The 23,652-nt window shown below is 50.5% G+C and overlaps 8 non-coding genes and 3 pseudogenes across 8 annotated transcripts; 8 read left to right on the forward strand and 3 right to left on the reverse strand.

Moving 5' to 3' along the window:
• The first annotated feature begins 2,598 nt into the window (after positions 1–2,598).
• LOC148642363 (U5 spliceosomal RNA) lies at positions 2,599–2,715 on the forward strand. Its single transcript, XR_015929268.1, has one exon. It is a non-coding gene; the product is annotated as a U5 spliceosomal RNA (small nuclear RNA).
• A 230-nt stretch (positions 2,716–2,945) lies between these two features.
• Positions 2,946–3,087, forward strand: LOC148642364 (U4 spliceosomal RNA). Its single transcript, XR_015929388.1, has one exon. It is a non-coding gene; the product is annotated as a U4 spliceosomal RNA (small nuclear RNA).
• A 1,330-nt stretch (positions 3,088–4,417) lies between these two features.
• On the forward strand, positions 4,418–4,559 carry LOC148642365 (U4 spliceosomal RNA). The gene has a single exon (XR_015929438.1). It is a non-coding gene; the product is annotated as a U4 spliceosomal RNA (small nuclear RNA).
• Positions 4,560–8,125: 3,566 nt separating this feature from the next.
• Positions 8,126–8,244, reverse strand: LOC148642366 (5S ribosomal RNA; annotated as a pseudogene).
• Positions 8,245–10,037: 1,793 nt separating this feature from the next.
• On the forward strand, positions 10,038–10,192 carry LOC148642367 (U1 spliceosomal RNA; annotated as a pseudogene).
• Positions 10,193–11,652: 1,460 nt separating this feature from the next.
• LOC148642368 (U1 spliceosomal RNA) lies at positions 11,653–11,816 on the forward strand. The gene has a single exon (XR_015929356.1). It is a non-coding gene; the product is annotated as a U1 spliceosomal RNA (small nuclear RNA).
• Positions 11,817–12,452: 636 nt separating this feature from the next.
• On the reverse strand, positions 12,453–12,571 carry LOC148642369 (5S ribosomal RNA). Its single transcript, XR_015929170.1, has one exon. It is a non-coding gene; the product is annotated as a 5S ribosomal RNA (ribosomal RNA).
• Positions 12,572–14,326: 1,755 nt separating this feature from the next.
• LOC148642370 (U1 spliceosomal RNA) lies at positions 14,327–14,490 on the forward strand. The gene has a single exon (XR_015929344.1). It is a non-coding gene; the product is annotated as a U1 spliceosomal RNA (small nuclear RNA).
• Positions 14,491–15,126: 636 nt separating this feature from the next.
• LOC148642371 (5S ribosomal RNA) lies at positions 15,127–15,245 on the reverse strand (annotated as a pseudogene).
• A 5,624-nt stretch (positions 15,246–20,869) lies between these two features.
• On the forward strand, positions 20,870–20,951 carry trnas-cga (transfer RNA serine (anticodon CGA)). Its single transcript has one exon. It is a non-coding gene; the product is annotated as a tRNA-Ser (tRNA).
• A 526-nt stretch (positions 20,952–21,477) lies between these two features.
• On the forward strand, positions 21,478–21,551 carry trnam-cau (transfer RNA methionine (anticodon CAU)). Its single transcript has one exon. It is a non-coding gene; the product is annotated as a tRNA-Met (tRNA).
• Positions 21,552–23,652: the final 2,101 nt, after the last annotated feature.

The following is a 23,652-nucleotide window of genomic DNA, read 5'->3' on the forward strand; positions in this document are numbered from 1 at the left end:
GCACTCCTCTCCATCTGGCAGCAGCCTTCCTTCCCTCAGCCATGAAAAAGGCCTTTGTCCTCATCTTCACCTCCTCCCACCACTCTCCTACTGACCCGTACAGACACTGCAAGGACAGCCACTGTGATAGTTTCTCCTTGTAGCGGGATACTACCCCCTCGTTCTCTAGCAGCTTAGTGTTGAGTTTCCAGAGGCCTGGGCCAAAGACAGTCCCGCCCTGGAGTTCCACTCTACACCCTAAAGCCTGATGATCTGAGAAGAAGACAGGCTGAAGAGTGACCCCAACAACTTTCCCTCTCTCTGAGACAAAGCAATAGTCAATTCTGGAGCTGCTATTCCTCCTTGACCATGTATATCCTGCTGTTGTGGGATATATACATCTATATGTGTCTGAGAGTTTAAAGTCTTGAACTAAGTTTTGCAGGGCCAGTGAGCTGGAATCCAATTTTATCGGAGAGCTAGACTGCCTGTCTGTGTGCTCTAAGATACAATTAAAATCCCCTCCCACTATCACGTCTGTGCTACTTAACAATAGGGGAGAGAGTGCCTTGAGTAGCTCCACCCTTCCTCCCACGTCAGTAGGACAATACACATTGATTAGCCGCAGGTTAACGGTCCCCCATTCCACATCCACACACAGCAACCTGCCATCTATGACCCTCTGAATACTTTTCAATTTGAAAGCCCATCCTTTGAAAAGAATGGCCACGCCAGAGGCTCTGTTGTTATTGTCCCCTGACCAAACAGAAGGCCCTTTATCCCACCTATCTTCAAAGCTTTTATACCTCTCTTGATAGGCTAAAGCACACTCCTGCAACATCAACACATCTCCCTCTCTCTGCTGGAGGTAATCAAAGACACACTGACATTTAACTCTGTCATTGATACCTCTGGTGTTAAGAGAAATTATGTTTAGAGCCATATTACATAAGAAAGTGGAACCAGTCTTTACAAAACAAATTTCTCTTCGGTCTCACCTGTTACCTTTTTCTTTTTCTTTTTCTTCTTACCAATTTCCTGCCAGCCATCCTCTGAATGAGCCTTCATCAGGGTGGCAGCAGTAAAAGCATTCACGGAGTCCATTTCAAGGAAGGGGGTAGAAGGAGGGGTGGAGGGGTTCCTGCTGTCCCCATCGCCATGCTCTCCTTCCTCCTCGCTCGGGAAGAAAACAGAGTCATTTTTTCTTTTCCTCAAGTCCAGCTCCTGGGAGCACTGAGGGGAAAGGGGTGCAGGCTATGCACCAGTCTCCTCTTCCCCCTCACCCACCAGCTGTTGCAGATCCTCCGTGATGGACTGGATGGAGGAGAGGAGGGCATCTGTAGCACTTGCAGAGTCTGAGAAAAGCAGCTCCGCTGAATCCTGGGTATCGTCGCTGGACCCGCTCTACCGGGGGGCCCCACACTGGCCCTCGTTTTGAGGAGCAGGAGTGGGGGAGGGGTCCTCGCTGTTCTCGGGGGTTTTCAAACCCTCGTGCTTGTCTGGTGCAGTCTGCGGTTGTGGGAGCGTAGTGGATTTCTCTTCCACCAGCCCCGGAGCCACAGCAGGACTGATCCTGGCTGGAGGCTGAGAGTCTTTGTCCAACAAGGGTTCTTTGTTTGACTTGTTGTTTGCTTTGGCTTTTCGGGCCGGTTTGGCTGAAACAAGCACTGCCTCATCCTTTCTCATTTTGAGTTTATTGGCGTAGGCGTGAGGGCAGTTCTTAAAAACGTGTCGTTCCGAGCCACATAAATTGCACTTTGGCAGCATTGAACAGTCAGAGGCTAAATGTCCCTGTTTGCCACAGGTCTTGCAGCATTTCACAGTGCAGGACGATGCCAGGTGTCCCACAGCACCACAGCGCCGACACACCTTTGGTTGTCCCACATAAAAAACATAGCCATTGCAGGCGCCCAGCCGGATTGTAGAGGGCAGGTGCCTTAAGCCTCCATTTACATTGTCCGGTAGCAAGCGAACCTCGAATTTCCTTGCTCCTGTTTTTATACCGTCAACATCTCTAACCTCAGTTCCATGGTGGACGGTGCAGTACTGCTTAAGCCAGGTGTGAATGTCCTCCGTCTTTGCCAGTTCCGAGAACATTACAACATGCACCGTTTTCCTCTCTCTCTGTGTCAGAGGCTGCAAGCTGATCTTCTCAAGGGCAGGAACTTTCCCTCTTTTTGCCTCAAACACATCCACGCATTGTTCAAACAGAGAATAGGTAGCAAAAACAACCTCAAATGCTTTCTGACCTGGGAGAGCGAAGATGAAATCCAAGTGCCGAGGTTCAAAGCCAAGTTCCTTCTGTAACACTTTTCTGCTGAACTGCATACGATCCATGAAGAGGTCATCCAAAAGCTCAAAACGTACAGCATTCTTGCGGGATCCAAAGGTTGCCATCTCAAACTGCAAAACAAACACTGCTTCCACAAAACAAGAAAACAATCCAACTACTCCAACTACAGGCTGATCAAGGTATCTCCCCTGCCAGGTAAGCCGAGAGCCGCAGGCGATGAGCCCAGAGCTGAACGGGCCCCACTGGCTCGTTTGGTGCATTGCCAACCACGACCGGCAGGGCAGAGGCCTTGAAGGCAGCCTGGGCTCCTGCAGCTGTCCAGCCACGCACTCTGGTTTCTCTTCATCTCGTACAAATCTTTTGCCTTTTACTAAAGATTTCCATGGAGAGGAGCATGAATGAGTTCCACACAATTTTTGTGCTTCCCTGCCTTCGGGTGGGGCGCAGCTGGGCTGGTCAAAGAGAGAAAACAAAACCGCTCACAATCGCTCTTATTACGGCGACTGTGGCCGTCTGCTCTCCGAGTCCTCGGTCTCCGCCTGTCTGATTGGCGCTCTTTTCTTTGGGGGGCGGGAAGTGTCCGGCCGCAAATATGAAGCATTACAGCAACGACATGCCATGAGACGATTGATAACGATTTCCATAGGATCCCCGCGGTTGCCTGGCAACCGTCAGCTTTGCGCAGTGGCAGTATCGTAGCCTGTGAGGTTTAGCCGAGGCGCGATTATTGCTAGTTGAAAACTTTTCCCAATACCCCGCTTCCGCCGGTTTGCAATACAATCGGCGAAAGCAATTTTTGACAGTCTCGTCAGAGACTGAGCAAGGTGTTTAAAGACAGATTTTGTCATGGTAACATCATGGTAGAAAGAAACGAGCGTGTTACGTCTCAACAGAAACGCTCTTTAGCTCTTTCAGCTTTATGCAGAGAACAGCGTCTGTCGAGATCACTTTTGAGTCAGCGCGAAACGCCTTGTGCTGTCAGTTTGATTTCATATTGCTCGTAGCGGCGCCCGGCTTTTGTCTGTCAAACGTTAGGTTGCGCTTCTTCATGCTGCATCGTCGGCATGAGTGGAGCTTTTTAAATGTCTGTACTTACTGCGCCCCATAAGAAATTGTTTGTCCCCGTTCAAAAGAGATTGTGCGATGTCCTGCAGCGTTCGCAAAGCAAACCTTTGACAGTTTGAAAAGAGGAATTTACACTGCTTCCTGTGCGTGCAGTAGTTACAAAGTTGAACGTCTTTACACGATCTGCTGCAGTTTTCAGTGGGCGGGCTTTGTCAGATGGCATGGAAAAACGCACTGTGTTTCGGCTCGGGAAACATCATGAGCAGTGTCCTGCATGTTTTCTGTGTATAGCTGTCTTTTAACGCATACAGAATTCATTCGAAATCATTGATTTCGCCAATTAACAAGGGTCCCTTTTTGAACCTGCGAGAAGCATTCTTTCAATGTAACAGATTTACTCCGAGGAAAGGCAGCATGACATTGAGAGTAGCTCAAGCTTTCAGCACCCGTATCGGACTGCGTGTATGCAGACACCGCTCAGAATCCCCTGTAAGATTCTCCCTCAGTTCCGTTGTGCAGTGCTTTACCTCTTTCAAAAGGCTTCACTTTCCTAGTCACATTCCAAGGCTCATCGAACCCGGGCTGTTTCCTCCATTGGTATAGTATTGCAGTGAGACAGCACGATGCCTGCAAGACTATGTCACGCTAAACGCCACAGATTGTGTTTGTCCGTTCGTGTCAGTCGTCCTGCAGCCACGGGAAGTGGGACACAAACATGCTGCAATGCTTTCAGGACGTTAGGATTTGTTTGTGCAACATCCGAGAAGAGTACTTGTGGCTTGAATGTGAACTGTACGTGCCCGCCCCCTTTCCTCTGTAGTGCATGAGTTCCTCCCGGCATGCCCTTCGTCATTGTTCTGTCATCTTGTATTTAAAGGGTTGTATTTCTGCTGCTAAAAAGAAGCAAAGGTTTTCTCACAACGCCCTTTGTTCCCGACGGAGCCCTTGTCTGTCATGAAATTCTTCAAAACCTCAAGCTAGAAGAAGAAGACGACAAATATGAAGCGTTACAGCAACGACATGCCATGAGACGATTGATAACGATTTCCATAGGATCCCCGCGGTTGCCTGGCAACCATCAGCTTTGCGCATTGGCAGTATCGTAGCCTGTGAGGTTTAGCCGAGGCGCGATTATTGCTAGTTGAAAACTTTTCCCAATACCCCGCTTCCGCCGGTTTGCAATACAATCGGCGAAAGCAATTTTTGACAGTCTCGTTAGAGCGTGACATAGTCTTACATGTCTAACTGCAATACTATACCGCTGGAGGAAACAGCCCGGGTTCAATGAGCCTTGGAATGTGACTAGGAAAGTGAAGCCTTTTGAAAGAGGTAATGTCGATGCTTTTTTAACAGAGTACCAAAAAAGCGTCTTTTTTGAAGGCCTGGGCACTGAGCATTGTTGGTTCAGTGGTAGAATTCTCGCTTCTCATGCGGGAGGCTCGGGTTCGATTCCCAGCCAAAGCAGTGGCTTTTGCAGCGAGCGGCTCCATCACTTGCATCCCCTTGCAACTCGCAACTGAAAACCCACTGAAGCTAAGCAGGTGAGCCAGGTCAGTACCCGGATGAGGGTGAGCTACAGGGAAAAACAAAGTTTCCAGCTGGAAGCGGTGTTAATGGTGCCGGCGGGGGGGCGCTCACCCTGAGGTCTGTGCGGGTCCCAATGCCCCAGCATAGTGACGGAGATGCTGTGTTGTAAAAGGGCGCTGTCTCTTGGATGAGATGTAAAACTGAGGTCACAGCGCTCTGTGGTCATTCAAAATGACCACCAAAACCTTTGACAAAAGCTCTTGGTAATTGATGGTCTTCAATAATGCTTCTCCTTTAGGTACATTTTAAATCAGCTGAAAAATGCTGTGAAATGGGGGGTCACTTCACGCCAGTGTAGGATTTGGGTTACAAGAACTATAAAACTGCACGAGAAAGCCCGTACACTGAATTACACGGCTTTCAATTCAAAGGAGGGCAAAAGAAATTCCCTGAGTTCGATTTTTTGCAGCACAGAGAGGATTGCTGTCGTGAGGCTGGTTAGCTCAGTTGGTTAGAGCTAATAACACCAAGGTTGTAGGTTCGAGTCCCGTACGGGCCAGGTCCTTTTCTCCTCTCTTACAAAAGCTGTTAGGTTCCTTTCCGTGGTGAGATGGGTTGTCATGCAACGCTGCTACATAGTGCCGACAGACAATTAAATGACAAAAATGAAGAGAGTTAAAGCAGCTGGAAAGATTTTCTTACAACTTTTGAGCTGACACAGTTTTGGAAAATGTTTTCTTCACGCTGCACTGTACCACATAGGCAGCCAAGAGTCTCCAAAACAAAACAGAATTGACAGTCATATAATGTCCATTAACCCCGGTTTTAAACACAGCATCATGTCTGCCATCATAAGAATATGAGTCCAATATTTTAGAATATAGTCAGAATGTCTTCTAACCTTACCTGTGGTGTCTTTAATCCCTATTGCTCAATGCATGATGTACGTACTGCATACATGTGTCTTGAGAATGAGGAATGGGCCCCTGAGACATTTACCTGTTTCACAAATGATCGTATTTTACTAGAGATTCTGTTTGGGATTCAGATGTGCATTCGGACAGCAATTCCTTTCAAGAAATGATACGTTCTGGATGAGGTCAAAGGTGCTGGAACACTGTATTTAGGATGTATTTGCAGTGATTGTGTCTCCTGCTTCAACGCAGTGATATATAGATGTGCTCCTGTAATTTATTGGTACATGCCCAGGGCAGTAAGTTGTCTGAGGATTTATTTCCAGACGGCATAGAGCAGTGAAGCAGTGAAGTAGTGCAACACACTGGATCATTATATTATTAGAATCTATTCTACTTAAATTATTACATTATACACAACTTGAGCTCTCAGCACCGTACTGAGCCCAGGTGTTTTTCTAAAGCTGTCAGGTGCAGTTCATTTACATGAAGGAAATCTCTTACTGGGTACGATTACAATGCAGTAAGTAGCACAGACTACTTAGGGAGTAGGCTGATGTGTTTAAAAACAACCAGCGCCAGGCAGGAGTCGAACCTCCAAACTCCTAATCCATAGTCAGACACATTATCCATTGCACCACTGGCCCTCGTATGACACTGCAGGGCTGTAATCCAGTGAGCTTAGCACTGCAACTAGTAAAATATTACCCCCGGTCCATTCTTTTCCAAAAGTGAGAAACACCTGTTTTCTACATTTTGTCTGTTTTAAAACCATATCTCTTTAAACCAAACCAAGAGTTTGTCTTTTGCACTGATATTCTGATTCATTTCGATTTCAAAGAAAAAAAAAACATTACCTTCCAAAGCATAATAAAATTGTCCCTTCCTCCAGACTCTACTTCTCTCTTGTAGTAGTACAGCAGAACTTTCCAGGTGAGAAGATCACAGAGTCCGAAATGAGCTTCCTCCATCAAGCAAAGTACCTGAACTTGACTCTGTCATCATAAAAGCGCCTGGAGTGTGGAATGATGGCGCACGGAGGGTCCACATACTGTGGATCCCTCAGTGATCTTCCGCGTGTTCAAACCGCCAGCGTGTGACTCCCCTATCCCCCTGACCTCATTGCTCTGCTCTCGCCTCTGTGCAGCTGAGCCCGACTCATGGTAAAGTGGAAAAAAATATGCCCTCAACGTGAGATTTACTCTGGAGTGAGGATAGTTGTTACCTTCTTATCGTTGAAACGGATGTATGTGATGTGGCGACTAGGTTCTTCTCCATTAGCAGGCTTAAGGTTAAAGAAAAAAACATTGCTGACTTCTTTTTTTTTTGCCAGCCGCGAGCGCTGATTAGCGAGGTTTGTATTTCATGTTTTGCAAGTTGCATCCATTTTAAGAAAAACAAGTCGTTCAAGACAGGAAATGAATACTTGCATTTAATTAAGTCTAGACGTATGCGGTTGTCCATAATGACCAGTTCTGTTCGAGAACACAGAACAAAAAAAGGCACCGCTGGGATTCGGACCCAGGATTTTCTGTTTACTAGACAGGCGCTTTAACCAACTAAGCCACGGCGCCCCGGGAGTGCTGTCCTTTTGCAGGCACTTGGACACACCACTCAGACACATCTGCATTCGGTGTGTGCTCCGCCTGCTCGCTGAGCAAGTTGCCACCTTTACATACAATAGCAACATCGACACCAAGAGAAAGGATGACAAATGGCTTTTATCTGGAACTTTTCATGTCCAAGGAGCTCAATGTGCTTTCTGTGTACAACAGGGCCACTGAACTCCACACTGGCCACTGAACCACAGCAGTGGCTTGCTGGCTTGACATCTCCCAAGGAAAATGTTGAAATCGCATGTGGAACAGGAAAATGACCCTCGAGTATGAGGGAAAAAAAAGAAAAAGATCAACTGGAGTGCGCCAACCCATGTCAGGACAGCCCAGTTTCCTAGACGAGGTGGCCGAGTGGTTACTGTATGCTGAGTCTAAAGACAGTTTCACCCGTTTTCTGATTGCTCGGTTCTGTACCAGTGCAGACATGTCAAACAGTGAATGGCTGTACCTCTATTGTATCCGTGCTCAATGAATGAAATCGGTAACAAATGAATATATGTCTAGTTATACGAAAAACGAGTGGTTTATCGACTCATCTTCATTTGCAGATTTAGAGGCAGCTTCGATATTCGTTTTACAGACGGGTTTTTTTTTTTTGAATATGGGTCACACACATGCCACAGCAACAAAACATCTCTAGAGATGAGGCTATAGATCACCTTTCCATCCTGCAGGTTTTCCTCCCAAAGCCTACGGCACCAACGGCGACCCCTGCTGGCTGGGAGAGCAAAAGCTTACAGCACCTGGTATTCCCAGGCAGTCTCCCATCCAAGTACTAACCAGGCCCGACGCTGCTTAGCTTCCGAAATCAGACGAGATCGGGCATGTTCAGGGTGGTGTGGCCGTAAGCGAAAGCCCCGGCGCCTGACTCGCTACTTGAAGCTGTGTGTGGCGGGGGTTCCGTGCCCCCCGAGCGGGACTGAAGGATCGTTCGTGTGCAACTCTTTGGAAAGGAGCTGCTTTCCAAATCGCATTGCGTGCCTGGATGTTGGCGAATGCGCTCCCTTGTGTTGGCTCATCCCGCACTGGAGGAGGACAAACAATCTGCACGGAGGAGCACCAGGCAAGTCTTCACCAGACAAAAACCTCCAGTGCACAGCACTCTGGAAACATTTCGGGGCTTTCGCGTGTTTATTTCAGCACGTAAAGCGCACCGGTCCAACACGTCGGCCGGGCGCCCGGCGCCTCCGCCCTCTTGTGGCCTTGCGGCGTCAGAGCAAGAGGCTCCTTCTCGCTGCCCTTCCGCTGTGTTGCAGGGCCCCGAGAGGGAACCCGGAGCGCGCACTTTGTGGGGGGCGGGGACCGCGTTCGCGCTCTGCCCCCGGTCTCTTGCGCGAGTACTAAATCTCACGGACAGGGGGGCCTCGTCATTGATTGTTACAGGTGAGACGGGGATTAGGAGGAGACCCCGACTGATGGGTAAAGGGGAGCACTAACACCAGAGGGACACCCCCGGCGTCTCTTTTTGAGAGACGCCCTGGGGTTTCCTAATGGCCAAGGAGGGTCGGGACCTCGGTTTGACGCCTCCCCCGAAGGACGGCGCCTGTTTGTGCAGCAGAGTGTCGCCATCAGGAGGCTGGGGCGTAAGAGAGCCACACAGCCCGCAGGGTGAGCGCTCCCTACTGGTCCCAGTCACACCTCTTGCAGGAGCAGCAGCAACCGGAGCTTTTCCGGGGTGGAATCTCCCATCCGGGTGCCGGCCAGGCTCACACCTGCTGGGCTGCCCCGGGGGTGAGCCCAGTCGAGAGTCGCAGGGCCAGATCTAGTCACCGGGGAGAAACGATACAAGTGAAGGATTGCTCGGCTCTCGGCACTTGAAAAGACCGACAAATGTCTCGTTCCCGCCGGAGCTGAATGTACCCGCATGTGTGGTGTCGTCTTCTTCCCCCGCCCCGCTGTGTTTGCTGTATTGTCTCTGAAGCCGGCCCCCCCGAGACGAGACGGGCTGTTCCTGTGCCCCAATTAACACTTTACAGGTGCCATTCCCCGGCATTGTGGCCATTGTCGGTGCTCACACGCGATAAGATAAGGCGGAGGAGAGCGGGGCATGCCCAGCGGCAGACATTCAAGGAGGGGGCAGTGCGAGGTGAGGTGAGGTGCGACACGCCGGAGCCCCGACGCAGCTAATGCGGAGCACTTGTTGGACTGGCATCGAAAGGACGTGTGCGCACGGAGCGAGCCTTCCCTGCGGCGGAGCGCGGGAACTTTCTCCCCCCCTCCCGCTGCAGGAGTTGTGTGCACTGCAGCGGTGCCGAGAGAAAAGCACAGAAGGCAGCAGGCTCTGGAGAGCAGGTAAGAGACGGAGCCTTGTGGGCAGGCGAGCAGGCCCGTTTTTTGGAAATTGCTGAAAAGGTTTGTTCGGTGTGTGGCAGGCGCACGTCGCGATCTGCCGGTCTGGAGTTATGCAAATGAGGCCGAATTGCATCCCGGGACATGCTGCGAATGCGCAACGGCGACTGCAGATGTGAAGGAATCGGCGCGCTCCTTTTCTCGTTTTGCCCACACTTTTGAGTGTTAGTGTGGCGTGTGAGTGTGTGAAAGAGTGGGCCCAGCAGGAGGCGGTGGCGTGCGGGGCGAGGAGGTGGCCTAGGCTGCGCGATTTGTGCTGTGGGTGCGGGCCGCTTGCAGGGGCCTATTTAACTCATACTTACCTGGCAGGGGAGATACCTTGATCAAGAAGGAGGTTCACCCAGGGCGAGGCTCGGCCATTGCACTCCGGCTGTGTTGACCCCTGCGAATTCCCCAAATGTGGGAATCTCGACTGCATAATTTCTGGTAGTGGGGGACTCCGTCCTCTTGTGGCCTTGCGGCGTCAGAGCAAGAGGCTCCTTCTCGCTGCCCTCCCGCTGTGTTGCAGGGCCCCGAGAGGGAACCCGGAGCGCGCACTTTGTGGGGGGCGGGGGACCGCGTTCGCGCTCTGCCCCCGGTCTCTTGCGCGAGTACTAAATCTCACGGACAGGGGGGCCTCGTCATTGATTGTTACAGGTGAGACGGGGATTAGGAGGAGACCCCGACTGATGGGTAAAGGGGAGCACTAACACCAGAGGGACACCCCCGGCGTCTCTTTTTGAGAGACGCCCTGGGGTTTCCTAATGGCCAAGGAGGGTCGGGACCTCGGTTTGACGCCTCCCCCGAAGGACGGCGCCTGTTTGTGCAGCAGAGTGTCGCCATCAGGAGGCTGGGGCGTAAGAGAGCCACACAGCCCGCAGGGTGAGCGCTCCCTACTGGTCCCAGTCACACCTCTTGCAGGAGCAGCAGCAACCGGAGCTTTTCCGGGGTGGAATCTCCCATCCGGGTGCCGGCCAGGCTCACACCTGCTGGGCTGCCCCGGGGGTGAGCCCAGTCGAGAGTCGCAGGGCCAGATCTAGTCACCGGGGAGAAACGATACAAGTGAAGGATTGCTCGGCTCTCGGCACTTGAAAAGACCGACAAATGTCTCGTTCCCGCCGGAGCTGAATGTACCCGCATGTGTGGTGTCGTCTTCTTCCCCCGCCCCGCTGTGTTTGCTGTATTGTCTCTGAAGCCGGCCCCCCCGAGACGAGACGGGCTGTTCCTGTGCCCCAATTAACACTTTACAGGTGCCATTCCCCGGCATTGTGGCCATTGTCGGTGCTCACACGCGGTAAGATAAGGCGGAGGAGAGCGGGGCATGCCCAGGGGCAGACATTCAAGGAGGGGGCAGTGCGAGGTGAGGTGAGGTGCGACACGCCGGAGCCCCGACGCAGCTAATGCGGAGCACTTGTTGGACTGGCATCGAAAGGACGTGTGCGCACGGAGCGAGCCTTCCCTGCGGCGGAGCGCGGGAACTTTCTCCCCCCCTCCCGCTGCAGGAGTTGTGTGCACTGCAGCGGTGCCGAGAGAAAAGCACAGAAGGCAGCAGGCTCTGGAGAGCAGGTAAGAGACGGAGCCTTGTGGGCAGGCGAGCAGGCCCGTTTTTTGGAAATTGCTGAAAAGGTTTGTTCGGTGTGTGGCAGGCGCACGTCGCGAGCTTGCGTGGCGATCTGCCGGTCTGGAGTTATGCAAATGAGGCCAAATTGCATCCCGGGACATGCTGCGAATGCGCAACGGCGACTGCAGATGTGTAGGAAACGGCGCGCTCGTTTTCTCGTTTTGCCCACACTTTTGAGTGTTAGTGTGGCGTGTGAGTGTGTGAAAGAGTGGGCCCAGCAGGAGGCGGTGGCGTGCGGGGCGAGGAGGTGGCCTAGGCTGCGCGATTTGTGCTGTGGGTGCGGGCCGCTTGCAGGGGCCTGTTTAACTCATACTTACCTGGCAGGGGAGATACCTTGATCAAGAAGGAGGTTCACCCAGGGCGAGGCTCGGCCATTGCACTCCGGCTGTGTTGACCCCTGCGAATTCCCCAAATGTGGGAATCTCGACTGCATAATTTCTAGAAGTGGGGGACTGCGTTCGCGCTCTCCCCTGATGTGCTTGGTCCAAAATCAGATACGGGAGGGTTAGGACACCACGAGCTGCGTGGCTGCGTAAGGATCCCGGTTCGACAGGAGTGGACGCCGCTGCTGGTTCTCGCTGGCTTTTAGTTAGGGGTCCGGAGAAGCATCTCAAGCTAGTTCCACTACTCCTTCCGGACGTTCATTCCCTTTTCAAAGTCAGTCGTTTTGCTGTAGTCTGCGTTCTTTAGGCTGATTATCGAGGTTAGCCTTTATTTGGTCATGGGGGGCCTCGGTACTGTATGCTGAGTCTTAAGACAGTTTCACCCGTTTTCTGATTGCTCGGTTCTGTACCAGTGCAGACATGTCAAACAGTGAATGGCTGTACCTCTATTGTATCCGTGCTCAATGAATGAAATCGGTAACAAATGAATATATGTCTAGTTATACGAAAAACGAGTGGTTTATCGACTCATCTTCATTTGCAGATTTAGAGGCAGCTTCGATATTCGTTTTACAGACGGGTTTTTTTTTTTGAATATGGGTCACACACATGCCACAGCAACAAAACATCTCTAGAGATGAGGCTATAGATCACCTTTCCATCCTGCAGGTTTTCCTCCCAAAGCCTACGGCACCAACGGCGACCCCTGCTGGCCGGGAGAGCAAAAGCTTACAGCACCTGGTATTCCCAGGCAGTCTCCCATCCAAGTACTAACCAGGCCCGACGCTGCTTAGCTTCCGAGATCAGACGAGATCGGGCGTGTTCAGGGTGGTGTGGCCGTAAGCGAAAGCCCTGGCGCCTGACTCGCTACTTGAAGCTGTGTGTGGCGGGGGTTCCGTGCCCCCCGAGCGGGACTGAAGGATCGTTCGTGTGCAACTCTTTGGAAAGGAGCTGCTTTCCAAATCGCATTGCGTGCCTGGATGTTGGCGAATGCGCTCCCTTGTGTTGGCTCGTCCCGCACTGGAGGAGGACAAACAATCTGCACGGAGGAGCACCAGGCAAGTCTTCACCAGACAAAAACCTCCAGTGCACAGCACTCTGGAAACATTTCGGGGCTTTCGCGTGTTTATTTCAGCACGTAAAGCGCACCGGTCCAACACGTCGGCCGGGCGCACGGCGCCTCCGCCCTCTTGTGGCCTTGCGGCGTCAGAGCAAGAGGCTCCTTCTCGCTGCCCTTCCGCTGTGTTGCAGGACCCGGAGCGCGCACTTTGTGGGGGGCGGGGGACCACGTTCGCGCTCTGCCCCCGGTCTCTTGCGCGAGTACTAAATCTCACGGACAGGGGGGCCTCGTCATTGATTGTTACAGGTGAGACGGGGATTAGGAGGAGACCCCGACTGATGGGTAAAGGGGAGCACTAACACCAGAGGGACACCCCCGGCGTCTCTTTTTGAGAGACGCCCTGGGGTTTCCTAATGGCCAAGGAGGGTCGGGACCTCGGTTTGACCTCTGTTTGTGCAGCAGAGTGTCGCCATCAGGAGGCTGGGGCGTAAGAGAGCCACACAGCCTGCAGGGTGAGCGCTCCCTACTGGTCCCAGTCACACCTCTTGCAGGAGCAGCAGCAACCGGAGCTTTTCCGGGGTGGAATCTCCCATCCGGGTGCCGGCCAGGCTCACACCTGCTGGGCTGCCCCGGGGGTGAGCCCAGTCGAGAGTCGCAGGGCCAGATCTAGTCACCGGGGAGAAACGATACAAGTGAAGGATTGCTCGGCTCTCGGCACTTGAAAAGACCGACAAATGTCTCGTTCCCGCCGGAGCTGAATGTACCCGCATGTGTGGTGTCGTCTTCTTCCCCCGCCCCGCTGTGTTTGCTGTATTGTCTCTGAAGCCGGCCCCCCCGAGACGAGACGGGCTGTTCCTGTGCCCCAATTAACACTTTACAGGTGCCATTCCCCGGCATTGTGGCCATTGTCGGTGCTCACACGCGATAAGATAAGGCGGAGGAGAGCGGGGCATGCCCAGCGGCAGACATTCAAGGAGGGGGCAGTGCGAGGTGAGGTGAGGTGCGACACGCCGGAGCCCCGACGCAGCTAATGCGGAGCACTTGTTGGACTGGCATCGAAAGGACGTGTGCGCACGGAGCGAGCCTTCCCTGCGGCGGAGCGCGGGAACTTTCTCCCCCCCTCCCGCTGCAGGAGTTGTGTGCACTGCAGCGGTGCCGAGAGAAAAGCACAGAAGGCAGCAGGCTCTGGAGAGCAGGTAAGAGACGGAGCCTTGTGGGCAGGCGAGCAGGCCCGTTTTTTGGAAATTGCTGAAAAGGTTTGTTCGGTGTGTGGCAGGTGCACGTCGCGAGCTTGCGTGGCGATCTGCCGGTCTGGAGTTATGCAAATGAGGCCGAATTGCATCCCGGGACATGCTGCGAATGCGCAACGGCGACTGCAGATGTGTAGGAAACGGCGCGCTCGTTTTCTCGTTTTGCCCACACTTTTGAGTGTTAGTGTGGCGTGTGAGTGTGTGAAAGAGTGGGCCCAGCAGGAGGAGGTGGCCTAGGCTGCGCGATTTGTGCTGTGGGTGCGGGCCGCTTGCAGGGGCCTGTTTAACTCATACTTACCTGGCAGGGGAGATACCTTGATCAAGAAGGAGGTTCACCCAGGGCGAGGCTCGGCCATTGCACTCCGGCTGTGCTGACCCCTGCGAATTCCCCAAATGTGGGAATCTCGACTGCATAATTTCTGGTAGTGGGGGACTGGGTTCGCGCTCTCCCCTGATGTGCTTGGTTCAAAATCAGATACGGGAGGGTTAGGACACCACGAGCTGCGTGGCTGCGTAAGGATCCCGGTTCGACAGGAGTGGACGCCGCTGCTGGTTCTCGCTGGCTTTTAGTTAGGGGTCCGGAGAAGCATCTCAAGCTAGTTCCACTACTCCTTCCGGACGTTCATTCCCTTTTCAAAGTCAGTCGTTTTGCTGTAGTCTGCGTTCTTTAGGCTGATTATCGAGGTTAGCCTTTATTTGGTAATGGGGGGCCTCGGTACTGTATGCTGAGTCTAAAGACAGTTTCACCCGTTTTCTGATTGCTCGGTTCTGTACCAGTGCAGACATGTCAAACAGTGAATGGCTGTACCTCTATTGTATCCGTGCTCAATGAATGAAATCGGTAACAAATGAATATATGTCTAGTTATACGAAAAATGAGTGGTTTATCGACTCATCTTCATTTGCAGATTTAGAGGCAGCTTCGATATTCGTTTTACAGACGGGTTTTTTTTTTTGAATATGGGTCACACACATGCCACAGCAACAAAACATCTCTAGAGATGAGGCTATAGATCACCTTTCCATCCTGCAGGTTTTCCTCCCAAAGCCTACGGCACCAACGGCAACCCCTGCTGGCCGGGAGAGCAAAAGCTTACAGCACCTGGTATTCCCAGGCAGACTCCCATCCAAGTACTAACCAGGCCCGACGCTGCTTAGTTTCCGAGATCAGACGAGATCGGGCGTGTTCAGGGTGGTGTGGCCGTAAGCGAAAGCCCCGGCGCCTGACTCGCTACTTGAAGCTGTGTGTGGCGGGGGTTCCGTGCCCCCCGAGCGGGACTGAAGGATCGTTCGTGTGCAACTCTTTGGAAAGGAGCTGCTTTCCAAATCGCATTGCGTGCCTGGATGTTGGCGAATGCGCTCCCTTGTGTTGGCTCGTCCCGCACTGGAGGAGGACAAACAATCTGCACGGAGGAGCACCAGGCAAGTCTTCACCAGACAAAAACCTCCAGTGCACAGCACTCTGGAAACATTTCGGGGCTTTCGCATGTTTATTTCAGCACGTAAAGCGCACCGGTCCAACACGTCGGCCGGGCGCGCGGCGCCTCCGCCCTCTTGTGGCCTTGCGGCGTCAGAGCAAGAGGCTCCTTCTCGCTGCCCTTCCGCTGTGTTGCAGGACCCGGAGCGCGCACTTTGTGGGGGGCGGGGGACCACGTTCGCGCTCTGCCCCCAGTCTCTTGCGCGAGTACTAAATCTCACGGACAGGGGGGCCTCGTCATTGATTGTTACAGGTGAGACGGGGATTAGGAGGAGACCCCGACTGATGGGTAAAGGGGAGCACTAACACCAGAGGGACACCCCCGGCGTCTCTTTTTGAGAGACGCCCTGGGGTTTCCTAATGGCCAAGGAGGGTCGGGACCTCGGTTTGACCTCTGTTTGTGCAGCAGAGTGTCGCCATCAGGAGGCTGGGGCGTAAAAGAGCCACACAGCCCGCAGGGTGAGCGCTCCCTACTGGTCCCAGTCACACCTCTTGCAGGAGCAGCAGCAACCGGAGCTTTTCCGGGGTGGAATCTCCCATCCGGGTGCCGGCCAGGCTCACACCTGCTGGGCTGCCCCGGGGGTGAGCCCAGTCGAGAGTCGCAGGGCCAGATCTAGTCACCGGGGAGAAACGATACAAGTGAAGGATTGCTCGGCTCTCGGCACTTGAAAAGACCGACAAATGTCTCGTTCCCGCCGGAGCTGAATGTACCCGCATGTGTGGTGTCGTCTTCTTCCCCCACCCCGCTGTGTTTGCTGTATTGTCTCTGAAGCCGGCCCCCCCGAGACGAGACGGGCTGTTCCTGTGCCCCAATTAACACTTTACAGGTGCCATTCCCCGGCATTGTGGCCATTGTCGGTGCTCACACGCGATAAGATAAGGCGGAGGAGAGCGGGGCATGCCCAGCGGCAGACATTCAAGGAGGGGGCAGTGCGAGGTGAGGTGAGGTGCGACACGCCGGAGCCCCGACGCAGCTAATGCGGAGCACTTGTTGGACTGGCATCGAAAGGACGTGTGCGCACGGAGCGAGCCTTCCCTGCGGCGGAGCGCGGGAACTTTCTCCCCCCCTCCCGCTGCAGGAGTTGTGTGCGCTGCAGCAGTGCCGAGAGAAAAGCACAGAAGGCAGCAGGCTCTGGAGAGCAGGTAAGAGACGGAGCCTTGTGGGCAGGCGAGCAGGCCCGTTTTTTGGAAATTGCTGAAAAGGTTTGTTCGGTGTGTGGCAGGCGCACGTCGCGAGCTTGCGTGGCGATCTGCCGGTCTGGAGTTATGCAAATGAGGCCGAAATGCATCCCGGGACATGCTGCAAATGCGCAACGGCGACTGCAGGCTTCTCCTTTCCCGGTACTATAAAAACGCTAAATCGCTTGGACCCGCTGCCATGGAAAGCAGTTCTTCAGATTACCATACATTCTGCGTTCGCACCTCTGGTGCTCTACTTATGCCTTTGAAAACCTAATGAATAAAGCTGAAAGAACCGACACGATATGTAGGTGCTCGTAAAGCACGCAGTAAAGAACTGTTAACAGCAAGGGTTTCAGTGGGTTAACTGAGGAGAAGGCGTGATCGCTAATTGTTGACTTTTTATTTGGTGTTAGAAACACTCTTACTGTGCATGACGTGCAACAAATGTAGCCACAGAAATTGCATCACGCTTTCATGTATGCTATTGCAGACACCAACGTTGCCTAGATAGAAAACCGAAATAGCCGTGGGTTTGCTTGCTGGTCTGAAGGATCTCTCTTCGAATCTCTATCATTTGTCAATTGAAGTAAAAGGCGCTGCAATCTGATACGTTCAGAATCAAACCCGCAGCTGTTGTTCGACTTTATTTCTTGACTAATTACAACTGAGTGTCGCATGAGCAGTTACGTAAACTTGTCTGATATATTTGAACACAAATGCCGTTCTTCAATTAAAACTAACAGTACATTGTCAGGGACATTCAGTTCTATACAAACAAGAGACAGACAAGAGAATATTTCTACCTTTCATGTGGACTACGTGTTGACTTAATGATCGGAATAATTGAAAAGTTCGGGTTCATAGCCGATGCAGTGCGTGCTAATTAGAACAACAGCAACGCTGAGCTCTCAGCACCGTACTGAGCCCAGGTGATTTTCTAAAGCTGTCAGGTGCAGTTCATTTACATGAAGGAAATCTCTTACTGAGTACGATTACAATGCAGTAAGTAGCACAGACTACTTAGGGGAGTAGCCCGATGCGTTTAAAAACGACCCGAGCCAGGCAGGAGTCAAACTTACAATCTCCTGATCCATAGTCAAACGCGTTATCCATTGCGGGACTGCAACCCGGTGAGCTCAGCACTGCAACTAGTAAACTATTACCCCCGGTCCATTCTTTTCCAAAAGTGAGAAACACCTGTTTTCTACATTTTGTCTGTTTTAAAACCATATCTCTTTAAACCAAACCAAGAGTTTGTCTTTTGCACTGATATTCTGATTCATTTCGATTTCAAAGTAAAAAAAACCTACCTTCCAAAGAATCATAAAATTGTCCCTTCTTCCAGACTCTACTTCTCTCTTGTTGTAGTACAGCAGACCTTTCCAGGTGAGCAGATCACAGAGTCCGAAATGAGCTTCCTCCATCAAGCAAAGTACCTGAACATGACTCTGTCTTCATAAAAGCGCCCCTGTAATAAAGAAATTAAATCTGAAATCAAGAGGGCAGTTGCCTACTGAAATACAAGAAGTCATCAATTTTAACCTAGCAACACATTAAAGGCTGCATCTATACAAGTACGATTCTAGAAATGCTCACCAGATTACGTTTTAAGAAGGAACTGCGCCTCAGGTTCCGCCGAGATCTTAACTCGGATGGCAGGATTCAGAGTCCGGAGTGCGGACTGATGGCGCACGGAGGGTCCATATACTGTGGATCCCTCAGTGATCTTCCGCGTATTCAAACCGCCAGCGTGTGACTCCCCTGTCCCCGTGACCTCATTGCTCTGCTCTCTCCTCTGTGCAGCCGAGCTCGATTCACGGTAAAGTGAAAAAAAAGATGCCCTCAACGTGAGATTTACTCTGGAGCGAGGATAGATGTTACCTTTTTATTATTGAACAGGATGTATGTGATGTGGCGACTAGGTTCAATTTTGTATCCTTTTAAAAGATTAAGGACTGGGGTGAGCGTGATTTACCACCCTTTCAGCTAAGAACCCGACGTGCGCACCGTTTAAGCTGCATAGACTCGGTCGTTTAACTCTTCTCTATTAGCAGGGTTAAGGTTAAAGAAAAAAAACATTGCTGACTTCTTTTTTTTTGCCAGCCGCTAGCGCTGATTAGCAAGGTTTGTATTTCATGTTTTGCAAGTTGCATCCATTTTAAGAAAAACAAGTCGCGTTAAAGACAGGAAATGAATACTTGCATTTAATTAAGTCTAGCTGTAGGCGGTTGTCCATAATGACCAGTTCTGTTCAAGAACACAGAACAAAAAAGGCACCGCTGGGATTCGGACCCAGGATTTCCTGTTTACTAGACAGGCACTTTAACCAACTAAGCCACGGCACCCTGGGAGTGCTGTCGTTTTGCAGCCACTTGGACACACCACTCAGACACATCTGCATTCGGTGTGTGCTCCGCCTGTTCGCTGAGCAAGTTGCCACCTTTACATACAATAGCAACATCGACACCAAGAGAAAGGATGACAAATGGCTTTTATCTGGAACTTTTCATGTCCAAGGAGCTCAATGTGCATTCTGTGTACAACAGGGCCACTGAACTCCACAATGGCCACTGAACCACAGTAGTGGCTTGCTGGCTTGACATCTCCCAAGGAAAATGTTGAAATCGCATGTGGAACAGGAAAATGACCCTCGAGTACGAGGGAAAAAAAAAGAAAAAGATCATCTGGAGCGCGGCAACCCATGTCTGGACAGCCCAGTTTCCTAGATGAGGTGGCCGAGTGGTTAAGGCAATGGACTGCTAATCCACTGTACTCTGCACGCATGGGTTTGAGTCCCATTCTCGTCACTCTCCATGTCTGACATGTGTGCCCGTGTGCCTTTGGCCCTCCTGTTGTTTGCTCCAGTACTAGAGCCGTACATTTCCTAGCGGTGGCTGAACATGGTATAGTAGGCTAACGTCAGTATCGAGCAGTGACAGTAACAGTATTTACGTGCCGCTGCTGCCAAGTGGCTCTGGTTTGAGACCGCGTTTTCACTTACTTGCAACGGAAACGGAGAAAGCGATTTTTGACAGTCTCTCGAGAGATTGCGCTAGGTGTTTAGAGATAGACTTTGTCAGTTCCCCCTGGGATGATGGCCTCTCAAATAGTTTGTGATTCCTCTAGACGTTTATACACTAGAAGCCTGCTTCATGGCTTAAATCCAAGCTAAGGAAACGAGTTAGAGGTCTGATGCAGAACTGCGAATTCAATGAACGGGAACACTACAGTACATTGCACTGTGTGTGTGAGGAAAGCTGCCCCCTTCTGTCCCTTGTCGACCGAACAGAGGACTGTAAAGGATACCGCCAAGAAACTTTAGGATGCTGGTTGGAATCCAGCTCCAAAGAAGCCCCTTTGGGTGTTATGTCATCAAAAAGTAAGAACAGCGAATCTCCCTTTGATCAAAAGCGCAACAGAACTGTTTTCCGTGGAGCAGGTTTCAGACCCGTAGACCTGTTTTATTCGTAGGGCAGGGCGCATTCCCAAACGCGAATCTCATGTTTTAGAAATGCTTTGGGCGGCGTGAAGTGAAAATAAGAAATGGGCTCCAGATACACATGGAAGCAATCAAGTGTTTAATCCGAGCTGTTTCAAAGACTGCTCAAGAGCTTTCCTTTCACAGAGGCGCAACGATAAATGATGGGGGTGCACCCTTCAATGCGCCTTACGACTCTAGGGAGTGATTGAGACGTACGTAGTGTGTGCTCATTTCCCTCTATTCCCCGTGTTGCAGTGGTAGGATGACATAAATTCCTGCTTCGACACGTAACGGCATTATAATCAAGTGCAGGAGCTGAGGGCTTTAGTTTTGTTTCGTTTTTCATGGCGTTCGTAAGCGCGCAAATCAAAGGCAATTCCTGCGTCTAACAGGAATGTAAATGCTTTGGAAAGTGCAGTGTGGTGCAGCTTGTAAAATCCTTATCCACATTTGTGGTTTGTTGATGTTTTTTCTGTCTGCCAAAGTTGCATTTTGACATCCGGACGGGGAGACTTAATCATTTGAACGTGAAGCCAGCCTTAAACCCTCTGAGGCATGTCTGTCTGCCGGCACGTATTTTGTCAAAGGTATTTATTTTTTTTTAACGGAGAGCGACTTTGAAAACGTTTCCGCAGCCACCTCGCATCCTGCCGTGTTAGATTATAGGAGGAATGCGGCGGGGGTGAGCTCGCTGTAGTTGTGGCCGAGTGGTTAAGGCGATGGACTCGAAATCCGTTGAGAACTCCCTGCGCAGGTTTGAATCCTGCCGACTATGGCGTTTGCCACACGTATCCTTGTGCCTCCGCGGCAAAGGCGAAGTGCTGCTTCTCCTTTCCTGGTACTATAAATACGCTAAATCACTTGGCCCTGCTGCCATGGAAATGAGTTCTTCAGATGACCACACATCTTGCGTTCGCACCTCTGGTGCTCTACTTATGCCTTTGAAAACCTAATGAATAAAGCTGAAAGAACCGACACGATATGTAGGTGCTCGTAAAGCACGCAGTAAAGATCTGTTAACAGCAAGGGTTTCAGTGGGTTAACTGAGGAGAAGGCGTGATCGTTAATTGTTGACTTTTTATTTGGTGTTAGAAACACTCTTACTGTGCATGACGTGCAACAAATGTAGCCACAGAAATTGCATCACGCTTTCATGTATGCTATTGCAGACACCAACGTTGCCTAGATAGAAAACCGAAATAGCCGTGGGTTTGCTTGCTGGTCTGAAGGATCTCTCTTCGAATCGCTATCATTTGTCAATGGAAGTAAAAGGCGCTGCACAGAGAGGACCACTGTCATGAGGCCGGTTAGCTCAGTTGGTTAGAGCATGGTGCTCATAACGCCAAAGTCGTGGGTTCGAGCCCCTTACTGGCCAGGTCCTTTTCTCCTCTCTTACCAAAGCTGTTAGGTTCCTTTCCGTGGTGAGATGGGTTGTCATGCAACGCTGCCACATAGTGCCGACAGACAATTAAATGACAAAAATGAAGAGAGTTAAAGCAGCTGGAGAGGTTCTCTTACAACTTTTGAGCTGACACAGTTTTGGAAAATGTTTCCTTCACGCTGCACTGTACCATATAGGCAGCCAAGAGTCTCCAAAACAAAACAGAATTGACAGTCATATAATGTCCATTAACCCCGGTTTTAAACGCAGCATCATGTCTGCCATCATAAGAATATGAGTCCAATATTTTAGAATATAGTCAGAATGACTTCTAACCTTACATGTGGTGTCTTTAATCCCTTTTGCTCAATGCATGGTGTACGTACTGCATACATGTGTCTTGAGAATGAGGAATGGGCCCCTGAGACAGTCATTTGCCTGTTTCACAAATGATCGTATTTTACTAGAGATTCTGTTTGGGTTTCAGATGTGCATTCAGACAGCGATCCCTTTCAAGAATGATACGTTCTGGATGAGGTCAAAGGTGCTGGAACACTGTATTTAGGATGTGTTTGCAGTGATTGTGTGTCTCCTGCTTCAACGCAGTGATATATAGATGTGGTCCTGTAATTTATTGGTACAAGCCCAGGGCAGTAAGCAGTCTGATGATTTATTTCCAGACGGCATAGAACAGTGAAGCAGTGAAGTAGTGCAACACACTGGATCATTATATTATTAGAATCTATTCTACTTAAATTATTACATTATACACAACTTGAGTTCATTTTAAAAATTAAAAGGTAATGAAAGGAATGCATTTTCATGAGAAAGATAATACCGATTTTTCATGTGATAATCTTCCTTATATCATGTCGTGCATCATTTGGACACTTTGTGGGCTTGAAATACAAAGAAAATCATGTTCTATGGTACAAGACAAATACAAAACTTAAGTTTTTATTTTAATTAGATTTGTTTATTAAGCATAAGCAATCATTTATTACATTAATATATGTGAAAATGACATTTTAGCACCATAATATTACATACAGGTCTCTAGCTTCAACACAGTGATATATACAGTGCCTTGCGAAAGTATTCGGCCCCCTTGAACTTTTCAACCTTTTGCCACATTTCAGGCTTCAAACATAAAGATATAAATTTTTTATTTTATGTGAAGAATCACCAACAAGTGGGACACAATTGTGAAGTGGAACGAAATCTATTGGATTTTTGAAACTTTTTTAACTAATAAAAAAATGAAAAGTGGGGCGTGCAAAATTATTCGGCCCCTTTACTTTCAGTGCAGCAAACTCACTCCAGAAGTTCAGCGAGGATCTCTGAATGATCCAATGTTGTCCTAAATGACTGATGGTGATAAATAGAATCCACCTGTGTGTAATCAAGTCTCCGTATAAATGCACCTGCTCTGTGATAGTCTCAAGGTTCTGTTGAAAGCGCAGAGAGCATCATGAAGACCAAGGAACACACCAGGTAGGTCCGTAATACTGTTGTGGAGAAGTTTAAAGCCGGATTTGGATACAAAAAGATTTCCCAAGCTTCAAACATCCCAAGGAGCACTGTGCAAGCGATCATCTTGAAATGGAAGGAGTATCAGACCACTGCAAATCTACCAAGACCTGGCCGTCCCTCTAAACTTTCAGCTCAGACAAGGAGAAGACTGATCAGAGATGCAGCCAAGAGGCCCATGATCACTCTGGATGAACTGCAGAGAACTACAGCTGAGGTGGGAGAGTCTGTCCATAGGACAACAATCAGTCTTACACTGCACAAATCTGGCCTTTATGGAAGAGTGGCAAGAAGAAAGCCATTTCTCAAAGATATCCATAAAAAGTCTCGTCTAAAGTTTGCCACAAGCCACCTGGGAGACACCCCAAACATGTGGAAGAAGGTGCTCTGGTCAGATGAAACCAAAATCGAACTTTTTGGCCACAATGCAAAACGATATGTTTGGCGTAAAAGCAACACAGCTCATCACCGTCAACACACCATCCCCACTGTCAAACATGGTGGTGGCAGCATCATGGTTTGGGCCTGCTTTTCTTCAGCAGGGACAGGGAAGATGGTTAAAATT

This window comes from Lepisosteus platostomus, chromosome 22 (assembly GCF_059453375.1).
Source record: "Lepisosteus platostomus isolate fLepPlt1 chromosome 22, fLepPlt1.hap1, whole genome shotgun sequence".
Classification (NCBI taxonomy): Eukaryota; Metazoa; Chordata; class Actinopteri; order Semionotiformes; family Lepisosteidae; genus Lepisosteus; species Lepisosteus platostomus.